The sequence below is a fragment of the Octopus sinensis genome, linkage group LG18, assembly GCF_006345805.1.
Source record: "Octopus sinensis linkage group LG18, ASM634580v1, whole genome shotgun sequence".
Classification (NCBI taxonomy): domain Eukaryota; kingdom Metazoa; phylum Mollusca; class Cephalopoda; order Octopoda; family Octopodidae; genus Octopus; species Octopus sinensis.
The window spans coordinates 5682070-5707931 of record NC_043014.1 but is presented as its reverse complement, the minus strand read 5'-3'; the positions used below and the strand labels follow the sequence as shown (position 1 = coordinate 5707931).

General features: G+C 49.6%; 1 long non-coding RNA gene across 1 annotated transcript; it reads right to left on the bottom strand.

Moving 5' to 3' along the window:
* Nucleotides 1-528: 528 nt before the first annotated feature.
* Nucleotides 529-25138, bottom strand: LOC118766841. The gene is made up of 4 exons (XR_005002751.1): nt 25129-25138; nt 12055-12060; nt 7808-7813; nt 529-660 (listed from the first exon to the last, which is right to left on the bottom strand). It is a non-coding gene; the product is annotated as an uncharacterized LOC118766841 (long non-coding RNA).
* Between the last annotated feature and the right edge of the window lie 724 nt (nt 25139-25862).

The window sequence follows — 25862 nt, the reverse complement described above, 5'->3', positions numbered from 1 at the left end:
CTTTCCCTTGGACAACATCGGTGACGTGGAGAGGGGAGGCCGGTATGCATGGGCGACTGCTGGTCTTCCATGAAACAACCTTGCCCAGACTTGTGCCTCAGAGAGTAACTCTCTAGGTGCAAACCCATGGTCAGTGTCTGACCGAAGGGGGTCACTATATATATACACACTTCCCTCCACATACACATATACACAAACACACATACACATACACGCACACACATATAAATATATATATATCGATCACCGTGCAATGACTACCCTGCCTTGTCTTCTTCCGTGCCGTTTCACACTCACGCTGCGTCGCTCCGGCGGCGTTGCGTGGTTCGGTGTAGGAGTCACGAGTTAGGCGTCGTTGGGTGTTGCCATTCGCGTTGCGGTAGCCTGTCCACCTCCCAATCGTTTCTACCCACACGGTTCCTCCGAGGGTACTCTTCGGCTGAGTATCTGAGGCAGCCGGTACGTTTACTGTGAAAAGATTAGAGTGCTCAGAGCGAGCCCCGCCGGTTTGCATTGGAAAAGCATAAATGATGGAAAATGGCCTCGTCCGCGCGTCATCCGTCGGTCTCCGTTCACGACGAGGCAATGATCGAAGGGAGCGATCGGGGCCACTCGTAATACAACGTTAGAGGTGAAATTCTTGGATCGTCGCAAGACACGCTGCAGCGACTGCGTGTGGCAAGCATATTTTCCTCGATCAAGAGCGAAAGTCGGAGGTTCGAAGACGATCAGATGCCATCGTATTTCCGACCGTAAACTATGCTGACTAGCAAACCGCCGGCGTTCATTTCGATGACACGGCGGGGAGCCTGCGCAGGAAACCATAGTCGGTTCCAGAGGGTTGCAAAACAGAAACTTAAAGGAATTGACGGAAGGGCACAACGAGGAGTGGAGCCTGCAGCTTAATTTGACTCAAAAAAGGAAAACTCACCCGGGCCGGACACCGGTAGGATAGCTCTTTCTTGATTCAGTGCGTGGCCGTTCTTAGTAGGTGGAGCGATCATGGAGGTGGTACACAGTCGAGTTCGGGCCAGTCGGTTGGCGAACGCAGCCCTTCTAAGAGGAACGGGTAGCAGAAACTGTGATGCCCCTTAGAAGTCCGGAGTTGATGTTGCATTACACTGGAGGTATCAGCGAGCGCGTCTGCCCCGGTCCGAGAGGGTCGGGAAACCTCTGAACCACCTCCGGTGATAGGGATCGGGGCCTGGAACCAATCCCGTGAACGAGGAATTCTCAGTAGGCGCGGTTCTTTTACATCCCTGCCCTTTTTACACACCGCCCTTTGCTACTACCGATCGAACGGTGAGGTCCTCGGATCCGGACGACGGGTTCGTTTCGGCACGGTGGCGTTTCCGCGCGGTGGTATTTCCGTGCGGTGGCGTTTCCGCGCCGTCGTCGGCGAGTTCTCTGATGGAGAAGACGACCGAAGACGACCGAACCCGATCGCTAAGAGGAAGTAAAAGTCGTAACAAGGTTTTCTTTAGGTGGACCTGCGGAAATATCATTACTGCTTCTACAGCCGGCCAGCTCGCTCGCTCGCCTACGCTGCTGCTGCCGCCGGCGACCATGACGACTGCAAGGATCCGACCCATCGTAAGCTGCAGATGGACTCCTCGCTTTCTTTTCTTCGGCCCTCTAATAGTGCAGGGCTCGCGCGGCGGGTGATAGCCTTCAGCATTTCGCCGCCCGCTCGCTGCCGAACGCGGACGCCTTCTTTGCTAGCCGGCACCCGCCCGACGAGCGCGCTCGGCCGACGGAGATACGCACCTTGATGTCTCACGATCGTTTCATTTTCTCTCCGTCTTCCTTCTTTCTTCTTCCGCGCTCGCCGGCGCCCGCCTGCCGGCCGTCGCGGCTACCGGGAGCAGTCGCGCGTTGGTCCACTGCCGCCACTCAACATCTGCTTTTATATTTTTTATTTATTCCTTTGCGGGCAACGCGTGGCGTCGAGTGTCGCGCCCCCTTTTACAGTAACGTCGTTCGCGAGTAATATATCACACGCAAAACTCTGTAGCAGGAAATACCGAAACTCTGGACGAGGGATCATCCGGCTTGTCGAGTTCACGTGGTTATACCGGTATAACCGCGTGAACTCATGTGAATTGCAGGACACAGTGAACATCGACAACTTGAACGCACATCGCGACCCCGGGATCCCATCGTCCCAGGGGCCCCATCCGGACGGAAGGCGGAATCGCAGGAAAGGGCACGCAGGGGAAGCGGAAGGAAAAGAAGCGGCGACGGACACTTCCATCCGGACCGCTCAATGTCACCGCAGCTCATCCTTCCAATCCATCTTCCCGCCTGACTAGCGCACGCCGCTCAATCCGTCATCGTTGCGCAGCGCCGCGGCGGACTAGGTAGCGGAGCACAGCAGAAACGCTGAAGAACACGACGATGAAGAGTGAACGGAAGTGAGGCACGGTTTCGCACGCGGTACCGCCCGTCCGGTGTGTCTCGTCTTCTCCTGTCCTCTGTCTCCCTTCTGTGGTCACCACTTGCCGCCGCCGTCGGTCGGCGTTCCTCTCTGCGGATCTTCAACCAGGATTCCCAACCGGGAAACCAACCGGGATTCCTTAAGTAACGGCAAGTGAACTGGGAGAAGCCCAACGCCGAATCTCGTCGTCGAGAGATGTGATGCACGATGTGTAGCAGTCCCATTCAGAGCCGGCGGTGATCGGCGTTTTTCTTCGGCCTGAGAGTCCGGTTGCTTGAGAACTCAGCCCAAAGTGGGTGGTAAGCTCCATCCAAGGATAAATACGACGACGAGTTCGATAGCCGACAAATACCGCGAGGGAGAGTTGAAAAGAACTTTAGAGAGAGTTCAAGAGCTCGAGAAACCGCCCAGGGGTAAACGGGTAGGACCACTCACTGCGATCGCGCGGGGACTTAGTCCACTGCTTCTCGTGGGGACTCAGTCTGTGGAAAGTCACACCGTTGGAGGAAACTCGTTCCGCGGGCGGTGGTCTGCTGCCTTGTCGGCGCTCGATTTCCGGGACGCCGGCATCGGACGCACTTACACCCTGATCTGTCGTCACGACCAGTTCCCGTCGAGCCGCTAGTTGCGTGGAGTCCGCAGGTCGCAGGGCAGCGCCACGCCGCTGCTGACTTCCGCTGGCTCGGGGCAGGACCGACGCACTTCTCTCGACCGAGCCCGTCGCTCCACGAAATCGATGGCACGGCTAACCGACGGAGATGGGCTAACGCACCTCGCCATGTTGCCTCCCTCGCGAAAATCCGCGCGTACCTGCCGCTCAGCGACGAGCATCGGCAACCTACCCAGCCCGTCTTAAAACACGGACAGAGGAGTCCCAGTCCACTGCGAGTCGTTGCAGCCTTTCACTTCACGAACTCCGATGACACAGTCAAAGCAATAACGTCACACGTCCTCCCCGTGCGGCGGTCGTCGCGGCGGCTATGGGCGTCGTCATCACCGCCAGCGTGCGCGCAGTGCCTCGAGGCATCGGTCCCGGGTCGAGTACGCGCGTTCACGTCTGCATTTCCGGGCGCTTGCGTTGCCGCTCCTACTCAGGTGTATGATGCGGCCGGGGACTCAAAAGATGGCGATCCACGCCCGGTCGGGACGAAGCCAGAGGAAACACTGGTGGAAATCTGAAGCGCTTCTGACGTGCAAATCGATCGTCGGAACCGAGTGTAGTGGCGAAAGACCAATCGAGCCGTTTAGTAGCTGGTTCCCTCCGAAGTTTCCCTCAGGATAGCTAGCGTCAGCGGGAAAACAACGCGCAATTCTGTCCGGTAAAGCAAACGACTGGAGGCCCGGGGACGCTGACGGCCACGATCTACTCTTGAACTCGGAACGGGGAAAGCGTGCCGCTCCTCTCCCGATCGGAGGCAGCCGTATATCGTAGCCATTGCGACCAACGAATGCACGTTGCCTAGTGGGCCACATTTGGTAAGCAGAACTGGTGATGTGGGATGAACTGAACGTCCGGATAAGGTGTCCTAGGCTTCGCCCATTAGATCCCTGAAAGGGTCTCGGTCGATATAGACTGCAGGACGGTGGACACTGAAGTCGGAATCTGTTAAGGCGTGTGCAATAACTTACCTGCCGAATCGACAGACCCCGAAAACGGATGGAGCTGGAGTGAGTGACCGATGCCGGGGCGGCCGTGAGACAGGTTGCGTGTTCTCCGGCAGGGCGTCTTTCCAATGTCCGGGCAAGTAGGAGGGCGCTGCGGCATGCATGGAAGTTGCGGGCGTGAGAACGAGTGAAGCCGACTGCGGGTGCAGATCTCGGTGGAACGAGACATTCGAAGACCGAATTGGAGAAGTGTTCCGTGTCAACGGCGGTCGAGCACGGGTCAGTCGGTCGGAAGAAGCGGGCGAAAGCTTTCACGAAAGGCGTCGGATCCGTCACGCAAGCACGCAGGCCGGCACGCAAGCAAGCTGCCGGCCTCGCATCTAAAGAGAATCGGGTTGCTATTCCCGAACCCGAACTCGATGGGTATCCGTCCGGCGGCGGGAACTAGGCGCGCTCCTGGCAGGGCATCCGTCGTCGAAGTCGGCGCCTGGGCGAAGCAGCGGTAACGCAAGCGAGCCAGGAGCGTTACTGGGAGTTCTTTCGTAAAGGACCGCGTCCGTGCAATCGGCTCATCTGGCGGTACGGATATGATACCTGCAGAGCTCCGCGTCTCGGGTGGCGTCCGGCGCGTTCTCGGCAGTCCTGGAAAATCCAGGTCCGTAACGCATCCGCAGCCGGTCACCGAGATGTACAGCCCCTCGTCGATAGCGCCTATGTAGGTAAGGGAAGTCGGCAAAGTGGATTCTTAATTTCGGAAAAAGGATTGACTTCGAGGAGCGGATCGGTCGGTGTGTGTCACCGCGCACCCGCGTGAACATTTCCCCATTCGCTCGGCGTAGCGCCGACGGGCGCCGGAGCACGTCTTCACGCGAAACGGCGGATCGGTCTGGCGCTGTAGCGTTGGCGTCAGACTCGCCATCCAGGTCACCGTTCCGGCCGTCGCCGCCGCCACCACGAATAACCCGTTTCGCGCCGCTGTGTGGTCGCATATTCGGCTAACGGGGACCGTTTTCCCTGCACGGTGTCTGCGGCTGCGTTCGGTCCCGTTGCCTACGCCGAGCCTTCTTGGCGCAGTGGAGAGCGCACGTGGTGGTCGCCGCCGCCGGATCCGCGTGTGGCCTTCTCTCGCGAGAGTGCTCCTCGCCTCCCAGCGCGTTGTCTGGCGGTACACGATTTTATACAGGGCTCTTGGGGCGTAGTGGGCGCGAACAACACGGCTCCTCACTCGAGATGCCGTTGAGCGGCACGGCTTCGGACTCGCTGTCGCGTCGGTGCTCGCGGCCTGACTCCTCCTCGCGCGGGATCGGTTGTCATACCACGGACTCATGGCAGGCGTTCCGCCAGCGGCGAACGGTCGACTCGGGACTGGTATGGACGGGGAGAATTCGACAGTCTAATTAAAACAGAGCATCGGTTATCCGCACAAACGCGATGTGATTTCGGCCCAGTGCTCTGAATGTCAAATTGAAGAAATTTAACCAAATAGCGGGTAAACGGCGTGAATAACTATGACTCACTTCCTTGCCGCTCTCAGAGGGCTTACGTCCGTGGGAGGGACTATGTCAGTACGTGCAATCATGCCGGATCGGCCATCTCACTTTGGACAAACTAAATGTGTTCCACTTCTCTCAAAACGATGCCACTTGGTGGTTGGAAACCTTGCAGAGATATGGGCAATCCTGACTGAGAAGCACGGACCTCCCCGCTAAGATTAGCTAGGGCACCGATGGACTCACCACCACGCGTCCCGTGTGGACTAGTTAATAGTCGGTTGTGCTCTATTGGCGCAATGTTGCGGTTGTTCCAAACGGACCCGTAGCTTACTCTGGGGGGCGGGGGTCACCCTTTATTGTTTGTGGGGTTTGAACTCGATTAGGGTGTTATGGTCATATGTTGGGCCGTTCCTTGGCTGTACGGATGGTTCCTTGTTCACGAAAGGCGTCGGATCCGTCACGCAAGCACGCAGACCGGCACGCAAGCAAGCTGCCGGCTTCGCATCTAAAGAGAATCGGGTTGCTATTCCCGAACCCGAACTCGACGGGTGTCCGTCCGGCGGCGGGAACTAGGCGCGCTCCTGGTTGCAATCGGGCCCGGTTGGCATCGTAAGTCCTCATCTCCCCCCCCCCCCGACGATGGAGGAACAAATGGAGTATACGCATGGAATAAAGCCGGTATACAAGTGAGAGAAATGCGATAGGGAAAGCGGGCCGTTCCAGTTTATGAGATGCCACGCTGTAGTAGCGCATTGGTTTCTTATTTCTTTATTGCCCACAAGGGGCTAAACATAGAGGGGACAAACAAGAACAGACAAAGGGCATAAGTCGGTTACATCGATTCCCGTGCGTAACTGGTACTTAATTTATCGACCCCGAAAGGATGAAAGGCAAAGTCGACCTCGGCAGAATTTGAACTCAGAAGGTAGCGATGGGCGAAATACAGCTAAGCATTTCGCCCGGCGTGCTAACGATTCTGCCAGCTCTGATACATCCCGCTCTGTTCAGCTTCCCTTCCATTGCGACCACTGCAGCCGTTCTTTTTTGACGCCACGGGCATCCTCTCGCAGTTAATGCGCATAGGATCGCACAGCACAAGGAAGAAATGGTGATAAAGTATGCAAGGGGAGATGCTTCTGCGACGGCCTCAGGCCATGTCAGCAGAGGTTGCTGGTCCATAGAGGAAGTAGCAATACTCGTCGAGAGGGAAGCTGAGCTGGCAGCAGCTGGGTGCAAAAGGATCAACGTGGCCATTACACAGTACCTACTCAATAAAACACCTAAACAGGTGGGTACTAAGAGGGTTGGCCTGGCTAAGAAATCTCAGGTGAGAACTCAACGCGAAGGTGAGTCTTCTCTAAATAACAACTGGTGAGACTTGTTCTTCGATGCTGCACTTCCCCGTCACTCCCGGTGGGAGGCCGTCTTCTCCGAGTTCCTGTTGGAGTCCACGGAGGACGCATCACCCGGGGTTTGGGATTTCTTCGGAAATAAGGTTGAGGACTGGGTGGAGCATTGTAAGGCACGTAGAGAGGAGGTGGCCGGTAGGTGTGGGAGGTGTAACAACATGAAGCGGTTTCAACATAAATACAGGAAAATGTTCCAAGCAGCTGTAATGGGTGAGGATTCAGAGCATGGGTGTCTTATTCCCATGCCCGCTATAGAGCTATTCCGTCTCTGGCTCTGAAGTCGACCTTTCGGAGTAATCAGTCTCCTCCATAGTTGATAAGGGTCTTTTGTGAGGCTTTCCACTATGAAGGAAATTAAGAAGAGCCGACGAGGAATGAATCCATCTTCAGTGGAGGGTCCTGATGAACTTACTGTTCGAGAAATCAAGTCCATGGACCCCATCATCCTCACAAACCTGTACAACAGCATGTTGCTGGCCGGGAAATTTCCCGATGTCCTGAAGCAAGGAAGATCCGTCCTGATTTCGAAAGGACAGATGATCCCATGGTCACCTCTAATTGGCAACCACTGACGATATGCTGTGCAGCGTATCGTCTGTTTTCGAAGAGGGTCGCCAGGAGAATGCTTCAGGTAACTTCACTGAATCCTGCCCAACGGAGATTCATCGAGGTTGACAACTAGTCAGCCGATCGATGGGGTGGCCGTCATGGTCAAGAATATCGCTGCTGGAAGTCGCTTTCATAGACCTAGTAAAAGCCTTCGACACGGTCCCGCACTCACTTGTGTATGCGGGGGTTGGAAGACTGAGCTTCCACGAGCACCTAATAAGGCTCGTGGAGGGGGTATATGAAGGCAGTGTAACCAGATTCTCGGTTGGGAGCCAATTAAGCGAGCCCATAGAGATTCAGCGTGGTGTTAGGCAAAGAAATGCGCTTTCGCCCATCCTCTGCTAGACATTTTGCCTAGTAGCGACGGTCTCAGTGTTAAGAGGTCTATGGTGGCAGGCCTTGCGTACGCTGACGATTTGGTACTAGTCTCGAGTTCGTGCGATGGGCTTCAGGCACTTATGGTTTGATATCTGGAGTTCTATCGTACGGTCGGGCTGGCGATCAATATCGGCAAGTGCGCGTTGTTCTCCATCAGGGGCTGGGGCAAATCCCACCTTGACAATAATGAAACTCCACCGAGTCTCACTGGTATCGATTTGTGTGAAGTCCAGCCTGAACATAAGCTGTCCTAACTGGGACTTAAATTTTATACCCGGAATTCGATTTAGATTCAGTGGAGCAGGTGTCCCGGTATATTCATAAAATATGCCGGGTTCCACTGAAACCCCAACAATAATTCTTCTTGCTACAGCAGTACTCCCTACCGAGATTCTTTATGGTCTCACGCAGGGGAATTCTTTTATAATAGATAATGGAGGGATGCTTCTTGGGTTTACTCATGATGCCCTCCAATGTTTTCCCACTCGTGAAGCCTTGACACGGGGTGGCCGTGGTGTCTCCACGTGTCCAAGCTGTAGAGTAGGAACGGAGACTATATCGCATGTCAGTGGAGACTATGCTCCTCTTAAGAAGCTCAGACTTGCCAAGTATAATAAATTATAATGAATTATAATAAATTATGTGGCTTGGTAGCACGAGAAGCCGTGACCCACAGTTTGAGGGTCAGTGTGGAGCCCTCCTATCATGTGGAGGGCACCACACTTATACCAGATCTTGTTTTTAGCAGTCATGAGAAGGTGGTAGTCGTTGATGTGACCGTTCGTTTCGAATAGGGAGCTGTCTTGAGGGAGGTAGCTCTAGAAAAAGTGTACAAATACCGGCCGCTCATTCCTCTTCTGAGAGAAGAGCTTGGGCGGCCGGTGGATGTATACAGTCTCCCTGTTGATGCCTGTGGCGCCTGGTGCTCGTCTGCGAGCAACCCACTGGACGCCTTGAGCACTAGAGACCGGTCATTTTGACAGCTATTTAGCAGAACTGCTATGTTGAGCACCTACAACACGCTGAGGGATTAGCCCTCAACATTAGATCCATCGGACTGAATCGGGGAGTCATAGAGACTTAGTTTAGGGTGTGGAACCGATCACAAATATAAATTACCGGCTCGGATTTCACTTATGTAATTTACCACCCTTCCTTTGTGGGGCAGTGGGAGATCTCTTAGTCGCGACCCTTAGTCAAGAACAGTGTCGGTCGGGGAATCTGACTGGGGCGGTACGTATGTCAAACGGTAGCATAGGTGACCCAAGGCGTGCTCAGCGTGGATGGAAACTACACGTTGAGCAAAACGACAAAAGCTTGCTCGATTTCGATGAGCGTGGCTCATCAATTCTTTCCGAACAGCGATGAGCTATGCATCCGCCGAGAGGTGTCAGAAAAGTTACCACAGGGATAACTGGCTTGTGGCGGCCAAGCGTTCGCAGTGGCGTCGCTTTTTGATCCTTCGATGTTGGATTGTTCACTCAATAACATGGAGCGTCAGTTGTCTAGGCCGTCATGGGACAGGTTAGTTTTATCCTACCGATGCATTACGCTATACGCAGTGACCCGAGTCGCGTCGGGGGTACGGTGCGCCGCCACGGAGGTGGCGCACTCACGCGTCGTCCTTCACTACCGCCGACGCTTCCGCCGACCTTAGGCGGGCACCGGCAACGCCAACTCAGCTACGACTATCCCGTTCAGTGCGAGAGAAACTGCAGGATAGGAGCAACTGTTTGAGCACTCACCATGGTGCCAGGCTGCCTCTAAGCGATAACGGCTGAACGCCTCTATGCCGGAACCGTAACCGAACTAGAGTTGTTTTCCAAAAGTGTCTCCCTCTTAAAGCGCATGCCTTAGCTCGGCGTTCACCGTGCCGCTCGTCGAGCGGCAGCGTCACCGGCGGAATTTCCATTCTGGGACGTTGCAACGGCGGCGGCGTGGCCGCCGTTCTCGTCGACGTCCCGCCCGACTTGCTCGGCGCCTTTAGTCGAGCAAATCGACCGCAGGACTTAAACCTAGTACTTATTATATCGGTCCCTTTTACCTGACCGGTAAGTTACGGGTACATAAACACACCAACATCGGTTGTCAAGCGATGTAGGAGGGACAAACACAGACACACAAACACATACACACACACATACATACATACATACACACACACATATATATATATATATATATATATATGTATATATATATATATATATATATATACAAATATACGACGGGCTTCTTTCAGTTTCCGTCTATCAAATCCACTCACAAGGCTTTGGTCGACCCGAGGATATAATAGAAGACACTTGCCCATGGTGCCACGCAGTGGGACTGAACCCGGAACCATGTGGTTCGTAAACAAGCAACTTACCAGACAGACACTCCTACCCCTCCTATACTAACGTTTACATGTATTCGCGCGCGTGTGAGGATATTTAACTTACTTGCCAGTTATGATTCTTCAGAAACGCATTTTATTACTTAAATATCTTTCAACATTTTACATGAAATGTTTCTGGGTGGAGGTCATATTGACTCGTTTGTTTACCGAAACTCTGACAACAAGCACACAGCATTTGTAAGTGTATGTGTGAGCATATGTGTGAATGTGCGTGTATAAATATGTGTGTGTATGTACTTATATATGTATGTAGTTATACATGTATTTATATACATGTATATATATAAATGCATGTATGTAAATATGTATGTTTGTTTTCTTCTCCATACGATCAGATAACACTTTTCTGTGTAATTTTATCCAAACGCTAAGAATCCTGCTCAAATTATTTGCACAATCGGGTCAGGGAAACTTGATATTAAACAATAATCACAATATTTTCAGATATTGAGATGGAAAATTTGATAAAATTCATTTATTGCTTTTACTTCAATTAATCTCTCGTTTTATCGCATAATTTACAATCTGTGCATTCTAAATACAAAATCTCGTTTAGATAATTTAAGTAAAAAGAGCAAAAGTATAAAATTTTAAATTATCAAACAATTAAAGCGAAATTTCGCCGATGAAAATTTAAGTGAAATCTGAAATAAACCACAGAAACTAAAAATAATAAAATTACTTCAATAGGGAAAAACAAGACAGAGGAAGATGGCATTAAACAACGAAAGAATAGGTGAACTAAAAACATGTATACCTCAATTTGGGTAAGTGTGTTTAGTGGTGTCCGTCTGAATGGCCGCGGAGAATGGCCGGCAACAATCGGTCAGAGATGGCTCCAGAGATTTCAGCCGTCCCGCGGAGAGCTTCGCCGATGAGGGATCGGTGCGAAAAGGCTAAAGTAAAAAGTTGTATACCTCAATTTGGATGGTGTGATTAGTGGTGTCCGTCTGTAGTGCCGCGGAGAATGGCCGGCAACAATCGATCATAGTTGGCTTCAGTTCACGGGCCACATCGGTTTTAGCCGTCCCACGGAGGACTTTGGCGATGACGGTGCGGCGGGAAGAGACTGAACTAAAAGGTTGTATACCTCAATTTGGATGGTGTGTTTAGTGGTGTCCGTCAGTGTGGACGTGGAGAATGGCCGGCAACAATCGGTCAGAGTTGGCTCCACTTCCTGGGCCGCATCGGTTTTAGCCGTCCCACGGAGAACTTTGGCGATGTGGGTGCGGCGCGAAGACACTGAACTGAAAGGTTGTATACCTCAATTTGGATGGTGTGTTTAGTGGTGTCCGTCTGTAGTGCCGCGGAGAATGGCCAGCAACAATCGATCAGAGTTGGCTTCAGTTCATGGGCCACATCGGTTTTAGCCGTCCCACGGAGGACTTCGGCAATGAGGGTGCGGCGGGAAGAGACTGAAGTAAAATTTTGTATATCTCAATTTGGATGGTGTGTTTAGTGGTGTCCGTCTGTAGTGCCGCGGAGAATAGCCGGCAACAATCGATCAGAGTTGACTCCAGTTCCCGGGTCACATCGATTTTAGCCTTCCCACAGAGGACTTCGGCGATGAGGGTGCGGCGGGAAGAGACTGAAGTAAAATGTTGTATATCTCAATTTGGATGGTGTGTTTAGTGGTATCCGTCTGTAGTGCTGCGGAGAATGGCCGGCAACAATCGATCAGACTTGGTTTTAGTTCACGGGCCTATTCGGTTTTAGTCGTCCCACGGAAGACTTCGGTGATGACGGTGCGGCGGGAAGAGACTGAAGTAAAATGTTGTATATCTCAATTTGGATGGTGTGTTTAGTGGTGTCCGTCAGTATTGCCGCGGAGAATGGCTGGCAACAATCGGTCAGAGTTGGCTCCACTTCCTGGGCCGCATCGGATTTAGCCGTCCCACGGAGGACTTCGACGATGAGGGTGCGGCGCGAAGACACTGAACTAAAAGGTTGTATACTTCGATTTGGATGGTGTGTTTAGTGGTGTCCGTCAGTATTGCCGCGGAGAATGGCCGGCAACAATCGGTCAGAGTTGGCTCCACTTCCTGGGCCGCTTCGGTTCTAGGACGTTTCACGGAGGACTTCGGCGATGAGGGTGGGGCGCGAAGACACTGAACAAACAGGTTGTATACCTCAGTTGGATGGTGTGTTTAGTAGTGTCCGTCAGTATTGCCGCGGAGAATGACCGGCAACAATCGGTCAGAGTTAGCTCCACTTCCAGGACCGCATCGGTTTTAGCCGTTCCGCGGAGGACTTCGGAGATGAGGGTGCTGGGCGAAGACACTGAAGTAAAAGGTTGCATACCACAATTTGTATCGTGTGTTTAATGGTGTCCGTCAGTATTGCCGCGGAGAATGGCCGGCTACAATCAGTCAGAGTTGGCTCCACTTCCTGGGCAGCATCGGTTTTAGCTGTTCCACGGAGAACTTCGGCGATGAGGATTAGACGCGAAGACACTGAACTAAAAGGTTGTATACCTCAATTTGGATGGTGTGTATAGTGGTGTCCGTCAGTATTGCCGCGGAGAATGGCCGACAACAATCGGTCTGAGTTGGCTCCACTTCCTGGGCCGCATCGGTTTTAGCCGTCCCACGGTGGACATTGCCGATGAGGGTGCGGCGCGTAGATACTGAATAAAAAGGTTGTATACTTCAATTTCGATGGTGTGTTTAGTGGTGTCCGTCAGTATTGCCGCGGAGAATGGCCGGCAACAATCGGTCAGAGTTGGCTCAACTTCCTGGGCCGCATCGGTTTTAGCCGTCCCACGGCGGACTCAGCGATGAGGGTGCGGCGCGAAGCAACTGAACAAACAGGTTGTGTACCTCAATTTGGATGGTGTGTTTAGTGCTGTCCGTCAGTGTGGGCGTGGAGAATGGCCGGCAACAATCGATCAGAGTTGGCTTCACTTCCTGGGCCGCATCGGTTTTAGCCGTCCCACGGAGAACTTTGGCGATGTGGGTGCGGCGCGAAGACACTGAACTGAAAGGTTGTATACTTCAATTTGGATGGTGTGTTTAGTGGTGTCCGTCTGTAGTGCCGCGGAGAATAGCCGGCAACAATCGATCAGAGTTGGCTCCAGTTCCCGGGTCACATCGGTTTTAGCCTTCCCACCGAGGACTTCGGCGATGAGGGTGCGGCGCGAAGACACTGAACTAAAAAGTTGTATATCTCAATTTGGATGGTGTGTTTAGTGGTATCCGTCTGTAGTGCCGGGGAGATTAGCCGGTTTTAGTTCACGGGCCTATTCGGTTTTAGCCGTCCCACGGAGGACTTCGGTGATGACGGTGCGGCGGGAAGAGACTGAAGTAAAAAGTTGTATATCTCAATTTGGATGGTGTGTTTAGTGGTGTCCGTCAGTATTGCCGCGGAGAATGGCTGGCAACAATCGGTCAGAGTTGGCTCCACTTCCTGGGCCGCATCGGATTTAGCCGTCCCACAGAGGACTTCAACGATGAGGGTGCGGCGCGAAGACACTGAACTAAAAGGTTGTATACTTCGATTTGGATGGTGTGTTTAGTGGTGTCCGTCAGTATTGCAGCGGAGAATGGCCGGCAACAATCGGTCAGATTTGGCTGCACTTCCTGGGCCGCTTCGATTCTAGGCCGTCCCACGGAGGACTTCGGCGATGATGGTGCGGCGCGAAGACACTAAACAAACATGTTGTATACCTCAATTTGGATGGTGTGTTTCGTGGTGACCGTCAGTATTGCCGCGGAGAATGGCCGGCAACAATCGGTCAGAGTTGGCTCCACTTCCTGGGCCGCTTCGGTTCTAGAACGTTTCACAGAGGACTTCGGCGATGAGGGTGGGGCGCGAAGACACTGAACAAACAGGTTGTATACCTCAGTTGGATGGTGTGTTTAGTAGTGTCCGTCAGTATTGGCGCGGAGAATGGCCGGCAACAATCGGTCAGAGTTGGCTCCACTTCCTGGGCCGCATCGGTTTTAGCCGTCCCACGGAGGACTTCGGCGATGAGGGTGCGGAGCGAAGACACTGAACAAACAGGTTGTGTACCTCAATTTGGATGGTGTGTTTAGTGCGGTCCGTCAGTATTGCCGCGGAGAATGGCCGGCAACAATCGGTCAGAGTTGGCTGCACTTCTAGGGCCGCATCGGTTTTAGCCGTCCCACAGAGGACTTCGGCGGTGAGGGTGCGGGATGAAGACACTTAACTAAAAGGTTGTATACTTCAATTTGGATGGTGTGTTTAGTGGTGTCCGTCAGTGTTACCGCGAAGAATGGCGGCAACAATCGGTCAGAGTTGGCTCCACTTCCAGGGCCGCATCGGTTTTAGCTGTTCCACGGAGGACTTCGGCGATGAGGATTAGACGCGAAGACACTGAACCAAAAGGTTGTATACCTCAATTTGGATGGTGTGTTTAGTGGTGTCCGTCAGTATTGCCGCGGAGAATGGCGGCAACAATCGGTCAGAGTTGGTTCCACTTCTAGGGCCGCATCGGTTTTAGCCGTTCCTCGGAAGACTTCGCCAATGAGGGTGCGGCGCTAAGATACTGAACAAACAGGTTGTATACTTCAATTTCGATGATGTGTTTAGTTGTGTCCGTCAGTATTGGCGCGGAGAATGGCCGGCAACAATCGGTCTGAGTTGGCTCCACTTCCTGGGCCGCATCGTTTTTAGCCGTCCCACGGTGGACTTTGCCGATGAGGGTGCGGCGCGAAGACACTGAACTAAAAGGTTGTATACTTCAATTGGGATGGTGTGTGTTTAGTGGTGTCCGTTAGTATTGGCGCGGAGAATGGCCGGCAACAATCGGTCAGAGTTGGCTCCATTTCCTGGGCCGCATCGGTTTTAGCCGTCCCACGGAGGACTTCGGCGGTGAGGGTGCGGCCTGAAGACACTTAACTAAAAGGTTGTATACCTCAATTTGGATGGTGTGTTTAGTGGTGTCCGTCAGTATTGCCGCGGAGAATGGCCGGCAACAATCGGTCAGTGTTGGCTCCACTTCCTGGGCCGCATCGGATTTAGCCGTCCCACGGAGGTCTTCGGTGATGAGTGTTTGGTTCGAAGACCCTGAACTAGAAGGTTGTATACCTCGATTTGGATAGTTTGTTTTGTGGTGTCCGTCTGTATTGGCGCGGAGAATGGCCGGCATAAATCGGTCAGGATTGGCTGCACTTCCTGGGGCGCATCGGTTTTAGCCGTCCAACGGAGGACTTTGGCGATGAGGGTGCGGGGCGAATACACTGAACTAAAAGGTTGTATACCCCAAATTGGATGGTGCGTTTAGTGGTGTCCGTCAGTATTGCCGCGGAGAATGGCCGGCAACAATCGGTCAAATTTGGCTCCACTTCCTGGGCCGCACCGGTTTTAGCCTTCCCACGGAGGACTTCGGTGATGAGGATGCGGCGCGAAGACACTGAACTAAAAGGTTGTATACCTCAATTTGGATGATGTGTTTAGTAGTGTCCGACTGTATTGGCGCGGAGAATGGCCGTCAAAAAAGGTCAGAGTTGGCTCCACTTCCTGGGCCGCATCGGTTTTAGCCGTCCTATGGAGGACTTTGGCGATGAGGGTGCCGGCGCGAAGACACTGAACTAACAGGTTGTATACCTCAATTTGGATGGTGGGTTTAGTGGTGTCCGTCAGTATTGTGCCGCGAGAATGGCCGTCAACAATCGATCAGAGTTGGCTCCACTTCCTGGGTCGCATCGGTTTTAGCCGTCCCACGGAGGACTTCGGTGATGAGGGTGCGGTGCGAAGACACTGAACTAAAAGGTTGTATACCTCAATTTGGATGGTGCGTTTAGGGGTGTCCGTCAGTATTGGGTCGGAGTATGGCCGGCAACAATCGGTCAGGATTGGCCCCACTTCCTGGGCCGAATCGGTTTTAGCCGTCCCACAGTGGACTTCGGTGATGACGGTGCGGCGAGAAAACACTGAACTAAAAGGTTGTATACCTTAATTTGGATGGTGTGTTTAGTGGTGTCCGTCTGTAGTGCCGCGGACAATAGCCGGACAATAATCGGTCAGAGTTGGCTCCACTTCTTGGGCCGCATCGGTTCTAGCCTTCCCACGGAGGACTTCGGTGATGAGGGTGCGGTGCGAAGACTCTGAACTAAAAGGTTGTATACCTCAATTTGTATGGTGTGTTTAGTGGTGTCCGTCAGTATTGCCGCGGAGAATGGCCGACAACAATCGGTCAGAGTTGGCTGCACTTCTAGGGCCGCATCGGTTTTAGCCGTCCAACGGAGTACTTCGCCAATGAGGGTGAGGTGCTAAGATACTTAACAAACAGGTTGTATACTTCAATTGGGATGGTGTGTTTAGTGGTTTCCGTCAGTATTGGGGCAGAGAATGGACGGCAACAATCGGTCAGAATTTGCTACACTTCCTGGGCCGCATCGGTTTTAGCCGTCCCACGGAGGACTTCGGTGATGAGGGTGCGGTGCGAAGACTCTGAACAAAAGGTTGTATACCTCAATTTGGATGGTGTGTTTAGTGGTGTCCGTCAGTGTTACCGCGAAGAATGGCGGCAACAATCGGTCAGAGTTGGCTCCACTTCTAGGGCCGCATCGGTTTTAGCCGTTCCTCGGGAAGACTTCGCCAATGAGGGTGCGGCGCTAAGATACTGAACAACAGGTTGTATACTTTCAATTTGTATGGTGTGTTTAGTGGTGTCCGTCAGTATTGCCGCGGAGAATGGCCGGCAACAATCGGTCAGAGTTGGCTGCACTTCTAGGGCCGCATCGGTTTTAGCCGTCCCACAGGGACTTCGGCGGTGAGGGTGCGGGATGAAGACACTTAACTAAAAGGTTGTATACTTCAATTTGGATGGTGTGTTTAGTGGTGTCCGTCAGTGTTACCGCGAAGAATGGCGGCAACAATCGGTCAGAGTTGGCTCCACTTCCAGGGCCGCGGTTTTAGCTGTTCCACGGAGGACTTCGGCGATGAGGATTAGACGCGAAGACAGAGACACTGAACCAAAAGGTTGTATACCTCAATTTGGATGGTGTGTTAGTGGTGTCCGTCAGTATTGCCGCGGAGAATGGCGGCAACAATCGGTCAGAGTTGGTTCCACTTCTAGGGCCGCATCGGTTTTAGCCGTTCCTCGGAAGACTTCGCCAATGAGGGTGCGGCGCTAAGATACTGAACAAACAGGTTGTATACTTCAATTTGGATGATGTGTTTAGTTGTGTCCGTCAGTATTGGCGCGGAGAATGGCCGGCAACAATCGGTCTGAGTTGGCTCCACTTCCTGGGCCGCATCGTTTTTAGCCGTCCCACGGTGGACTTTGCCGATGAGGGTGCGGCGCGTAGATACTGAACAAACAGGTTGTATACTTCAATTGGGATGGTGTGTTTAGTGGTGTCCGTTAGTATTGGCGCGGAGAATGGCCGGCAACAATCGGTCAGAGTTGGCTCCATTTCCTGGGCCGCATCGGTTTTAGCCGTCCCACGGAGGACTTCGGCGGTGAGGTTGCGGCCTGAAGACACTTAACTAAAAGGTTGTATACCTCAATTTGGATGGTGTGTTTAGTGGTGTCCGTCAGTATTGCCGCGGAGAATGGCCGGCAACAATCGGTCAGTGTTGGCTCCACTTCCTGGGCCGCATCGGATTTAGCCGTCCCACGGAGGTCTTCGGTGATGAGTGTTTGGTTCGAAGACCCTGAACTAGAAGGTTGTATACCTCGATTTGGATAGTTTGTTTTGTGGTGTCCGTCTGTATTGGCGCGGAGAATGGCCGGCATAAATCGGTCAGGATTGGCTGCACTTCCTGGGGCGCATCGGTTTTAGCCGTCCCACGGAGAACGTCGGCGATGAGGGTGCGGCGCGAGGACACAGAACTAAAAGGTTGTATACCTCAATTTGGATGGTGCGTTTAGTGGTGTCCGTCAGTATTGCCGCGGAGAATGGCCGGCAACAATCGGTCAAATTTGGCTCCACTTCCTGGGCCGCATCGGTTTTAGCCTTCCCACGGAGGACTTCGGTGATGAGGATGCGGCGCGAAAACACTGAACTAAAAGGTTGTATACCTCAATTTGGATGATGTGTTTAGTAGTGTCCGACTGTATTGGCGCGGAGAATGGCCGTCAAAAACGGTCGGAATTGGCTCCACTTCCTGGGCCGCATCGGTTTTAGCCGTCCTACGGAGGACTTTGGCGATGAGGGTGCGGCGCGAAGACACTAAACAAACATGTTGTATACCTCAATTTGGATGGTGGGTTTAGTGGTGTCCGTCAGTATTGCCGTAGAGAATGGCCGTCAACAATCGATCAGAGTTGGCTCCACTTCCTGGTCCGCATCGGTTTTAGCCGTCCCACGGAGGACTTTGGCGATGAGGGTGCGGCGCGAAGACACTGAACTAAAAGGTTGTATACTACAATTTGGATGGTGCGTTTAGTGGTGTCCGTCAGTATTGGGTCGGAGTATGGCTGGCAACAATCGGTCAGGATTGGCCCTACTTCCTGGGCCGCATCGGTTTTAGCCGTCCCACAGTGGACTTCGGTGATGAGGGTGCGGCGAGAAAACACTGAACTAAAAGGTTGTGTACCTTAATTTGGATGGTGTGTTTAGTGGTGTCCGTCTGTAGTGCCGCGGACAATAGCCGGACAATAATCGGTCAGAGTTGGCTCCACTTCTTGGGCCGCATCGGTTCTAGCCTTCCCACGGAGGACTTCGGTGATGAGGGTGCGGTGCGAAGACTCTGAACTAAAAGGTTGTATACCTCAATTTGTATGGTGTGTTTAGTGGTGTCCGTCAGTATTGCCGCGGAGAATGGCCGGCAACAATCGGTCAGAGTTGGCTCCATTTCCTGGGCCGCATCGGTTTTAGCCGTCCCACGGAGTACTTCGCCAATGAGGGTGAGGCGCTAAGATACTGAACAAAGAGGTTGTATACTTCAATTGGGATGGTGTGTTTAGTGGTTTCCGTCAGTATTGGGGCAGAGAATGGCCGGCAACAATCGGTCAGAATTTGCTACACTTCCTGGGCCGCATCGGTTTTAGCCGTTCCACGGAGGACTTCGGCGGTGAGGGTGCGGGATGAAGACACTTAACTAAAAGGTTGTATACCTTAATTTGGATGGTGTGTTTAGTGGTGTCCGTCAGTGTTGCCGTGGAGAATGGCCGGCAACAATCGGTCAGTGTTAGCACCACTTCCTGGGCCGCATCGGTTTTAGCTGTCCCACGGGGACTTTCGCGATGTGGGTGCGGTGCAAAGACACTGAACCAAAAGGTTGTATACCTCAATTTGGATGGTGTGTTTAGTGGTGTCCGTCAGTGTTGCCGCGAAGAATGGCGGCAACAATCGGTCAGAGTTGGTTCCACTTCTAGGGCCGCATCGGTTTTAGCCGTTCCTCGGAAGACTTCGCCAATGAGGGTGCGGCGCTAAGATACTGAACAAACTGGTTGTATACTTCAATTTGGATGATGTGTTTAGTTGTGTCCGTCAGTATTGGCGCGGAGAATGGCCGGCAACAATCGGTCTGAGTTGGCTCCACTTCCTGGGCCGCATCGTTTTTAGCCGTCCCACGGAGGACTTCGGCGGTGAGGGTGCGGCCTGAAGACACTTAACTAAAAGGTTGTATACCTCAATTTGGATGGTGTGTTTAGTGGTGTCCGTCAGTATTGCCGCGGAGAATGGCCGGCAACAATCGGTCAGAGTGGCTCCACTTCCTGGGCCGCATCGGATTTAGCCGTCCCACGGAGGTCTTCGGTGATGAGTGTTTGTGGTTCGAAGACCCTGAACTAGAAGTTGTATACCTCGATTTGGATAGTTTGTTTTGTGGTGTCCGTCTGTATTGGCGCGGAGAATGGCCGGCATAAATCGGTCAGGATTGGCTGCACTTCCTGGGCGCATCGGTTTTAGCCGTCCCACGGAGAACGTCGGCGATGAGGGTGCGGCGCGAGGACACAGAACTAAAAGGTTGTATACCTCAATTTGGATGATGGGTTTAGTGGTATCCGTCTGTATTGCCTCGGAGAACGGCTGGCAACAATCGGTCAGAGTTGGCTCCACTTCCTGGGCCGCATCGGATTTAGCCGTCCTGCGGAGGACTTTGGCGATGACAGTGCGGCGCGAAGACACTGAACTAAAAGGTTGTATACCTCAATTTGGATGGTGGGTTTAGTGGTATCCGTCTGTATTGCCTCGGAGAATGGCCGGCAACAATCGGTCAGAGTTGGCTTCACTTCCTGGGCCGCATCGGTTTTAGCCGTCCCACGGAGGACTTCGGCGATGACGGTGCGGCGCGAAGACACTGAACTAAAAGGTTGTATACCTCAATTTGGATGATGGGTTTAGTGGTATCCGTCTGTATTGCCTCGGAGAATGGCTGGCAACAATCGGTCAGAGTTGGCTCCACTTCCTGGGCCGCATCGGATTTAGCCGTCCCACGGAGGACTTCGGCGATGAGGGTGCGGCGCGAAGACACTGAACTAAAAGGTTGTATACTTCAATTTGGATGGTGGGTTTAGTGGTGTCCGTCAGTATTTCCGCGGAGAATGGCCGGCAACAATCGATCATAGTTGGCTTTACTTCACGGGCCACATCGGTTTTAGCCGTCCCACTGAGGACTTCGGCGATGAGGGTGCGGCGGGAAGAGACTGAAGTAAAAAGTTGTATATTTCAGTTTGGATGGTGTGTTTAGTGGTGTCCGTCTGTAGTGCCGCGGAGAATGGCCGGCAACAATCGATCAGAGTTGGCTTTAGTTCGCGGGCCACATCGGTTTTCGCCGTCCCACGGAGGACTTCGGTGATGACGGTGCGGCGGGAAGAGACTGAAGTAAAAAGATGTATATCTCGATTTGGATGGTGAGTTTAGTGGTGTCCGTCTGTAGTGCCGCGGAGAATGGCCGGCAACAATCGATCAGTGTTGGCTGCACTTCCCGGGTCACATTGGTTTTAGCCGTACCACAGAGGACTTCGGCGATGAAGGTGCGGCGGGAATAGAATGAAGTAAAAAGTTGTATATCTCAATTTGGATGGTGTGTTTAGTGGTATCCGTCAGTATTGCCACGGAGAATGGCCGGCAACAATCGATCATAGTTGGCTTTAGTTCACGGGCCACATCGGTTTTAGCCGTCCCACGGAGGACTTCGGCGATGAGGGTGCGGCGGGAAGAGACTGAAGTAAAATGTTGTATATCTCAATTTGGATGGTGTGTTTTGTGGTGTCCGTCTGTATTGCCGCGGAGAATGGCCAGCAACAATCGATCATAGTTGGCTTTAGTTCACGGGCCACATCGGTTTTAGCCGTCCCACGGAGGACTTCGGCGATGAGGGTGCGGCGGGAAGAGACTGAAGTAAAATGTTGTATATCTCAATTTGGATGGTGTGTTTAGTGGTATCCGTCAGTATTGCCGCGGAGAATGGCCGGCAACAATCGATCATAGTTGGCTTTACTTCACGGGCCACATCGGTTTTAGCCGTCCCACGGAGGACTTCGGCGATGAGGGTGCGGCGGGAAGAGACTGAAGTAAAATGTTGTATATCTCAATTTGGATGGTGTGTTTTGTGGTGTCCGTCTGTAGTGCCGCGGAGAATGGCCAGCAACAATCGATCAGACTTGGCTTTAGTTCACGGGCCACATCGGTTTTAGCCGTCCCACGGAGGACTTCGCCAATGAGGGTGAGGCGCTAAGATACTGAACAAACAGGTTGTATACTTCAATTGGTTGGTGTGTTTAGTGGTTTCCGTCAGTATTGGGGGAGAGAATGGCCGGCAACAATCGGTTAGAGTTGGCTCCACTTCCTGGGCCGCATCGGTTTTAGCCGTCCCACGGAGGACTTCGGCGGTGAGGGTGCGGCCTGAAGACACTTAACTAAAATGTTGTATATCTCAATTTGGATGGTGTGCTTAGTGGTGTCCGTCAGTATTGCCGCAGAGAATGGCTGGCAACAATCGGTCTGAGTTAGGTCCACTTCCTGGGCCGCATCGGATTAAGCCGTCCCACGGAGGACTTCGACGATGATGGTGCGGCGCGAAGACACTGAACTAAAAGGTTGTATACCTCGATTTGGATGGTGTGTTTAGTGGTGTCCGTCAGTATTGCCGCAGAGAATGGCTGGCAACAATCGGTCAGAGTTGGCTCCAGAATGGACAGAGAGCTAAAATTCTTAGAAATCCCTAGGGGGTCCAGCAGGCCAAAGGAAATACTTCTTCTTCCCTCTCAGATACAAACGCACACACACACACACACACACACACAACACACATACACACACACACATGCACACTCACACACACACACACACACATACACACATGTTTTCTCTGTCTCACTTCCTCCTCACCCTCTTGTACTGTCTTATTCCTCCCCACTACTACGAAACTCTATAAAATGTTCAAATTCCCCACAAAGGAATTGATTTGATTTGAAAACCCCACTGGAATGGGAGAAAGCGCTAATAATCCGAATGATATGATCTGAATGATATGATAGATAGATATATGTAAAAAATGTAATATATAAATAAATATCTATAAATATGAACCATCCGATCTGATTACCTCATTCTTCTAATATATATATATATATATATATATATATATATATATATATATATATATATATATATATATATATATATATATATATATATATATATGTATATATATAATATATTATATATATGTATGTATATATATATATATATATATATATATATATATTATATAATATATATATATATATATATATATTATATATATATATATATATTGTATATATATATGGCGGGGTATATATGTGTGTGTGTGCGGGTAAAAGATACATATATTTATATGTCTATGTGTGTGTGTGTATGTATCACAGCAAATGATTTAAATATATACGTATATGTATATATATATATATGTATATATATATATATATTGTATATATATATATATATATATATATACATATATATATATATTATATATTTATTTATTATATAGAAGGAGCTTCTACAGGACTAGAACTGTTTCATTCAAGAGAAATCTTCAGGAAGCTAGTTAACAAGAATTGTATTGGCATTTATACATTTAGGCAGGTTTAAAGGGGTGTTGGTGGGGGACTTTTTGGGGGTAGGCATAGCGCAAAAAATCATACTTGGGGGAGTGGTCAAGGAGTCAGTGTTAAATTAGATAGGAGAATAAATAAAAAATAATAAATAATAAATAAAAAATAAAAAATAAAAAATAAAAAATAAAAAATAAAAAATAAAAAATATAAAATATAAAAATGTATATATATATTTTTCTGTGTGTATATGTATGTGTGGTCGTGTGTGTATATATACATGTGTGTATACGTGTATGCAAGTGAGTGTGTGTATGTATACATATATGTGTATGTGTAGATATGTATATGTATGTGTGATTGTATATATATATGTGTGTATGTGTAGAGGTATAAGTGAGAATCTCCTTATTTACCTAAAACTCTATTCCCCCCTTTATACATATATATATATATATATATATATATATATATATATTTTTTTTTTTATTTTTTATTTTTTATTTTTTATTTTTTTTTTTTTTTTTATATTTTTTTATATTTTTTTATTTTTTTCTTTTCTATTTTCTATTTTTTATTTTTTATTTTTTATTTTTTATATTTATATTTTATATTTTTTATTTTTTATTTTTTATTTTTTATTTTTTATTTTTTATTTATTATTTATTATTTTTTATTTATTCTCCTATCTAATTTAACACTGACTCCTTGACCACTCCCCCAAGTATGATTTTTTGCGCTATGCCTACCCCCAAAAAGTCCCCCACCAACACCCCTTTAAACCTGCCTAAATGTATAAATGCCAATACCATTCTTGTTAACTAGCTTCCTGAATATTTCTCTTGAATGAAACAGTTCTAGTCCTGTAGAAGCTCCTTCTATATAATAAATTAATTTTACTCTGCTATGTTTTGAGTACCTTATTTACTGTGGTTAACCCCGAATCAACCCGGGACCTACATATATATATATATTATATATATATATATATATATATATATATATATATATATATGTATACGTATACATTTAAATTACTTTCTGTGATACATACACACACATATATGCTTGTATATATGTATATGTATATATATATTGCAATAATAATTCTCTAAATGAGATATAGACAGTAACTTGCTCCATAACATAAGGGACATTAGCCATCTGAATATTGCTAGGGACAGGGCAGGGTGGTGGGGGTGTTACTGTTGCATTTGGCCCCAGGCGAACATCAACGTCACCAGAAAGGCTGGACACCATCACGGCGTCCTCTATCCTGCAAAGGGAGATCATTCCCCGATGAGCGGATGCCACATACGGACCCAGGTTTCAAGGTGTTTGCCTATTATCAACGTATGGCAGGCACCGCTCCTCGACGACCAACTCCCCGTGCAGGATATATATATAAAGAATTTCAAGTAAATACATTTACTGATTTCGAAAATCTGTTCGACAGCAATAATAATTCTCTAAATGAGATATAGACAGTAACTTGCTCCATAACATAAGGGACATTAGCCATCTGTATATGGCTAGGGACAGGGCAGGGTGGTGGGGGTGTTACTGTTGCATTTAGCCCCAGGCGAACATCAACGTCACCAGAAAGGCTTGACACCATCACGGCGGTACAACGAAGTACCGATATTTACTGGAAAATACCGATCGTAATAAATACGACGCTATTGTATAGCTTCACTGCGTATATACTAGTAAAGACGTGTGTGTGCAACAAACATGAAATAAATTTGTCTTACCTCTAGGAAGAACATCTGAAAAATGAAAAACCTAGAAACGGATGTTCTTCCTAGAGGTAAGACAAATTTATTTCATGTTTGTTTCACACACACGTCTTTACTAGTATATACGCAGTGAAGCTATACAATAGCGTCGTATTTATTACGATCGGTATTTTCCAGTAAATATCGGTACTTCGTTGTACCATTTATTTACTTTTATATGTATAATTTTACCCTTACGGGCTATCTTCTACTGGAAAGCAATACATTCGTATTGCATTATTTTCATTATATATATGTTATATATATGATATATATATATATATATATATATATATATTATATATATATATATACATATATATATACCCCTCTGCGAAAGATCTCAATTTTAATTGATTTGCTTTTCGCAGGAAGGAAAGCTTCTTATCGAAGATACGTCTCGCCTTCACATTCGAAACATAGAGTAGATGAAACCATGGCCACTGAAGAAGGGGTTTTTCTTGTGTTAATTGTCCTGTACTCTATTTATTTGTTGTTTAAAAAATGTCCAGTTCCTGGGTTGTGTCTATGTTTCGTTTCTCATTGTGTTCGACGTTTTTTTGGTGTCCTGTACTCATATATGCGTGTATATGTACATGTAGAGGTAGGTACGTACATATATGTTTTATATATATGCATATGTTCTATTTATTAATATTATATATATATATATATGCGTATATACTTAAATCACCTACTGTGATACATACACACAAATATGTATATGTATATATATATATATATATATATATATATATATATATATATATATATACATATATATATATGCACGTGTG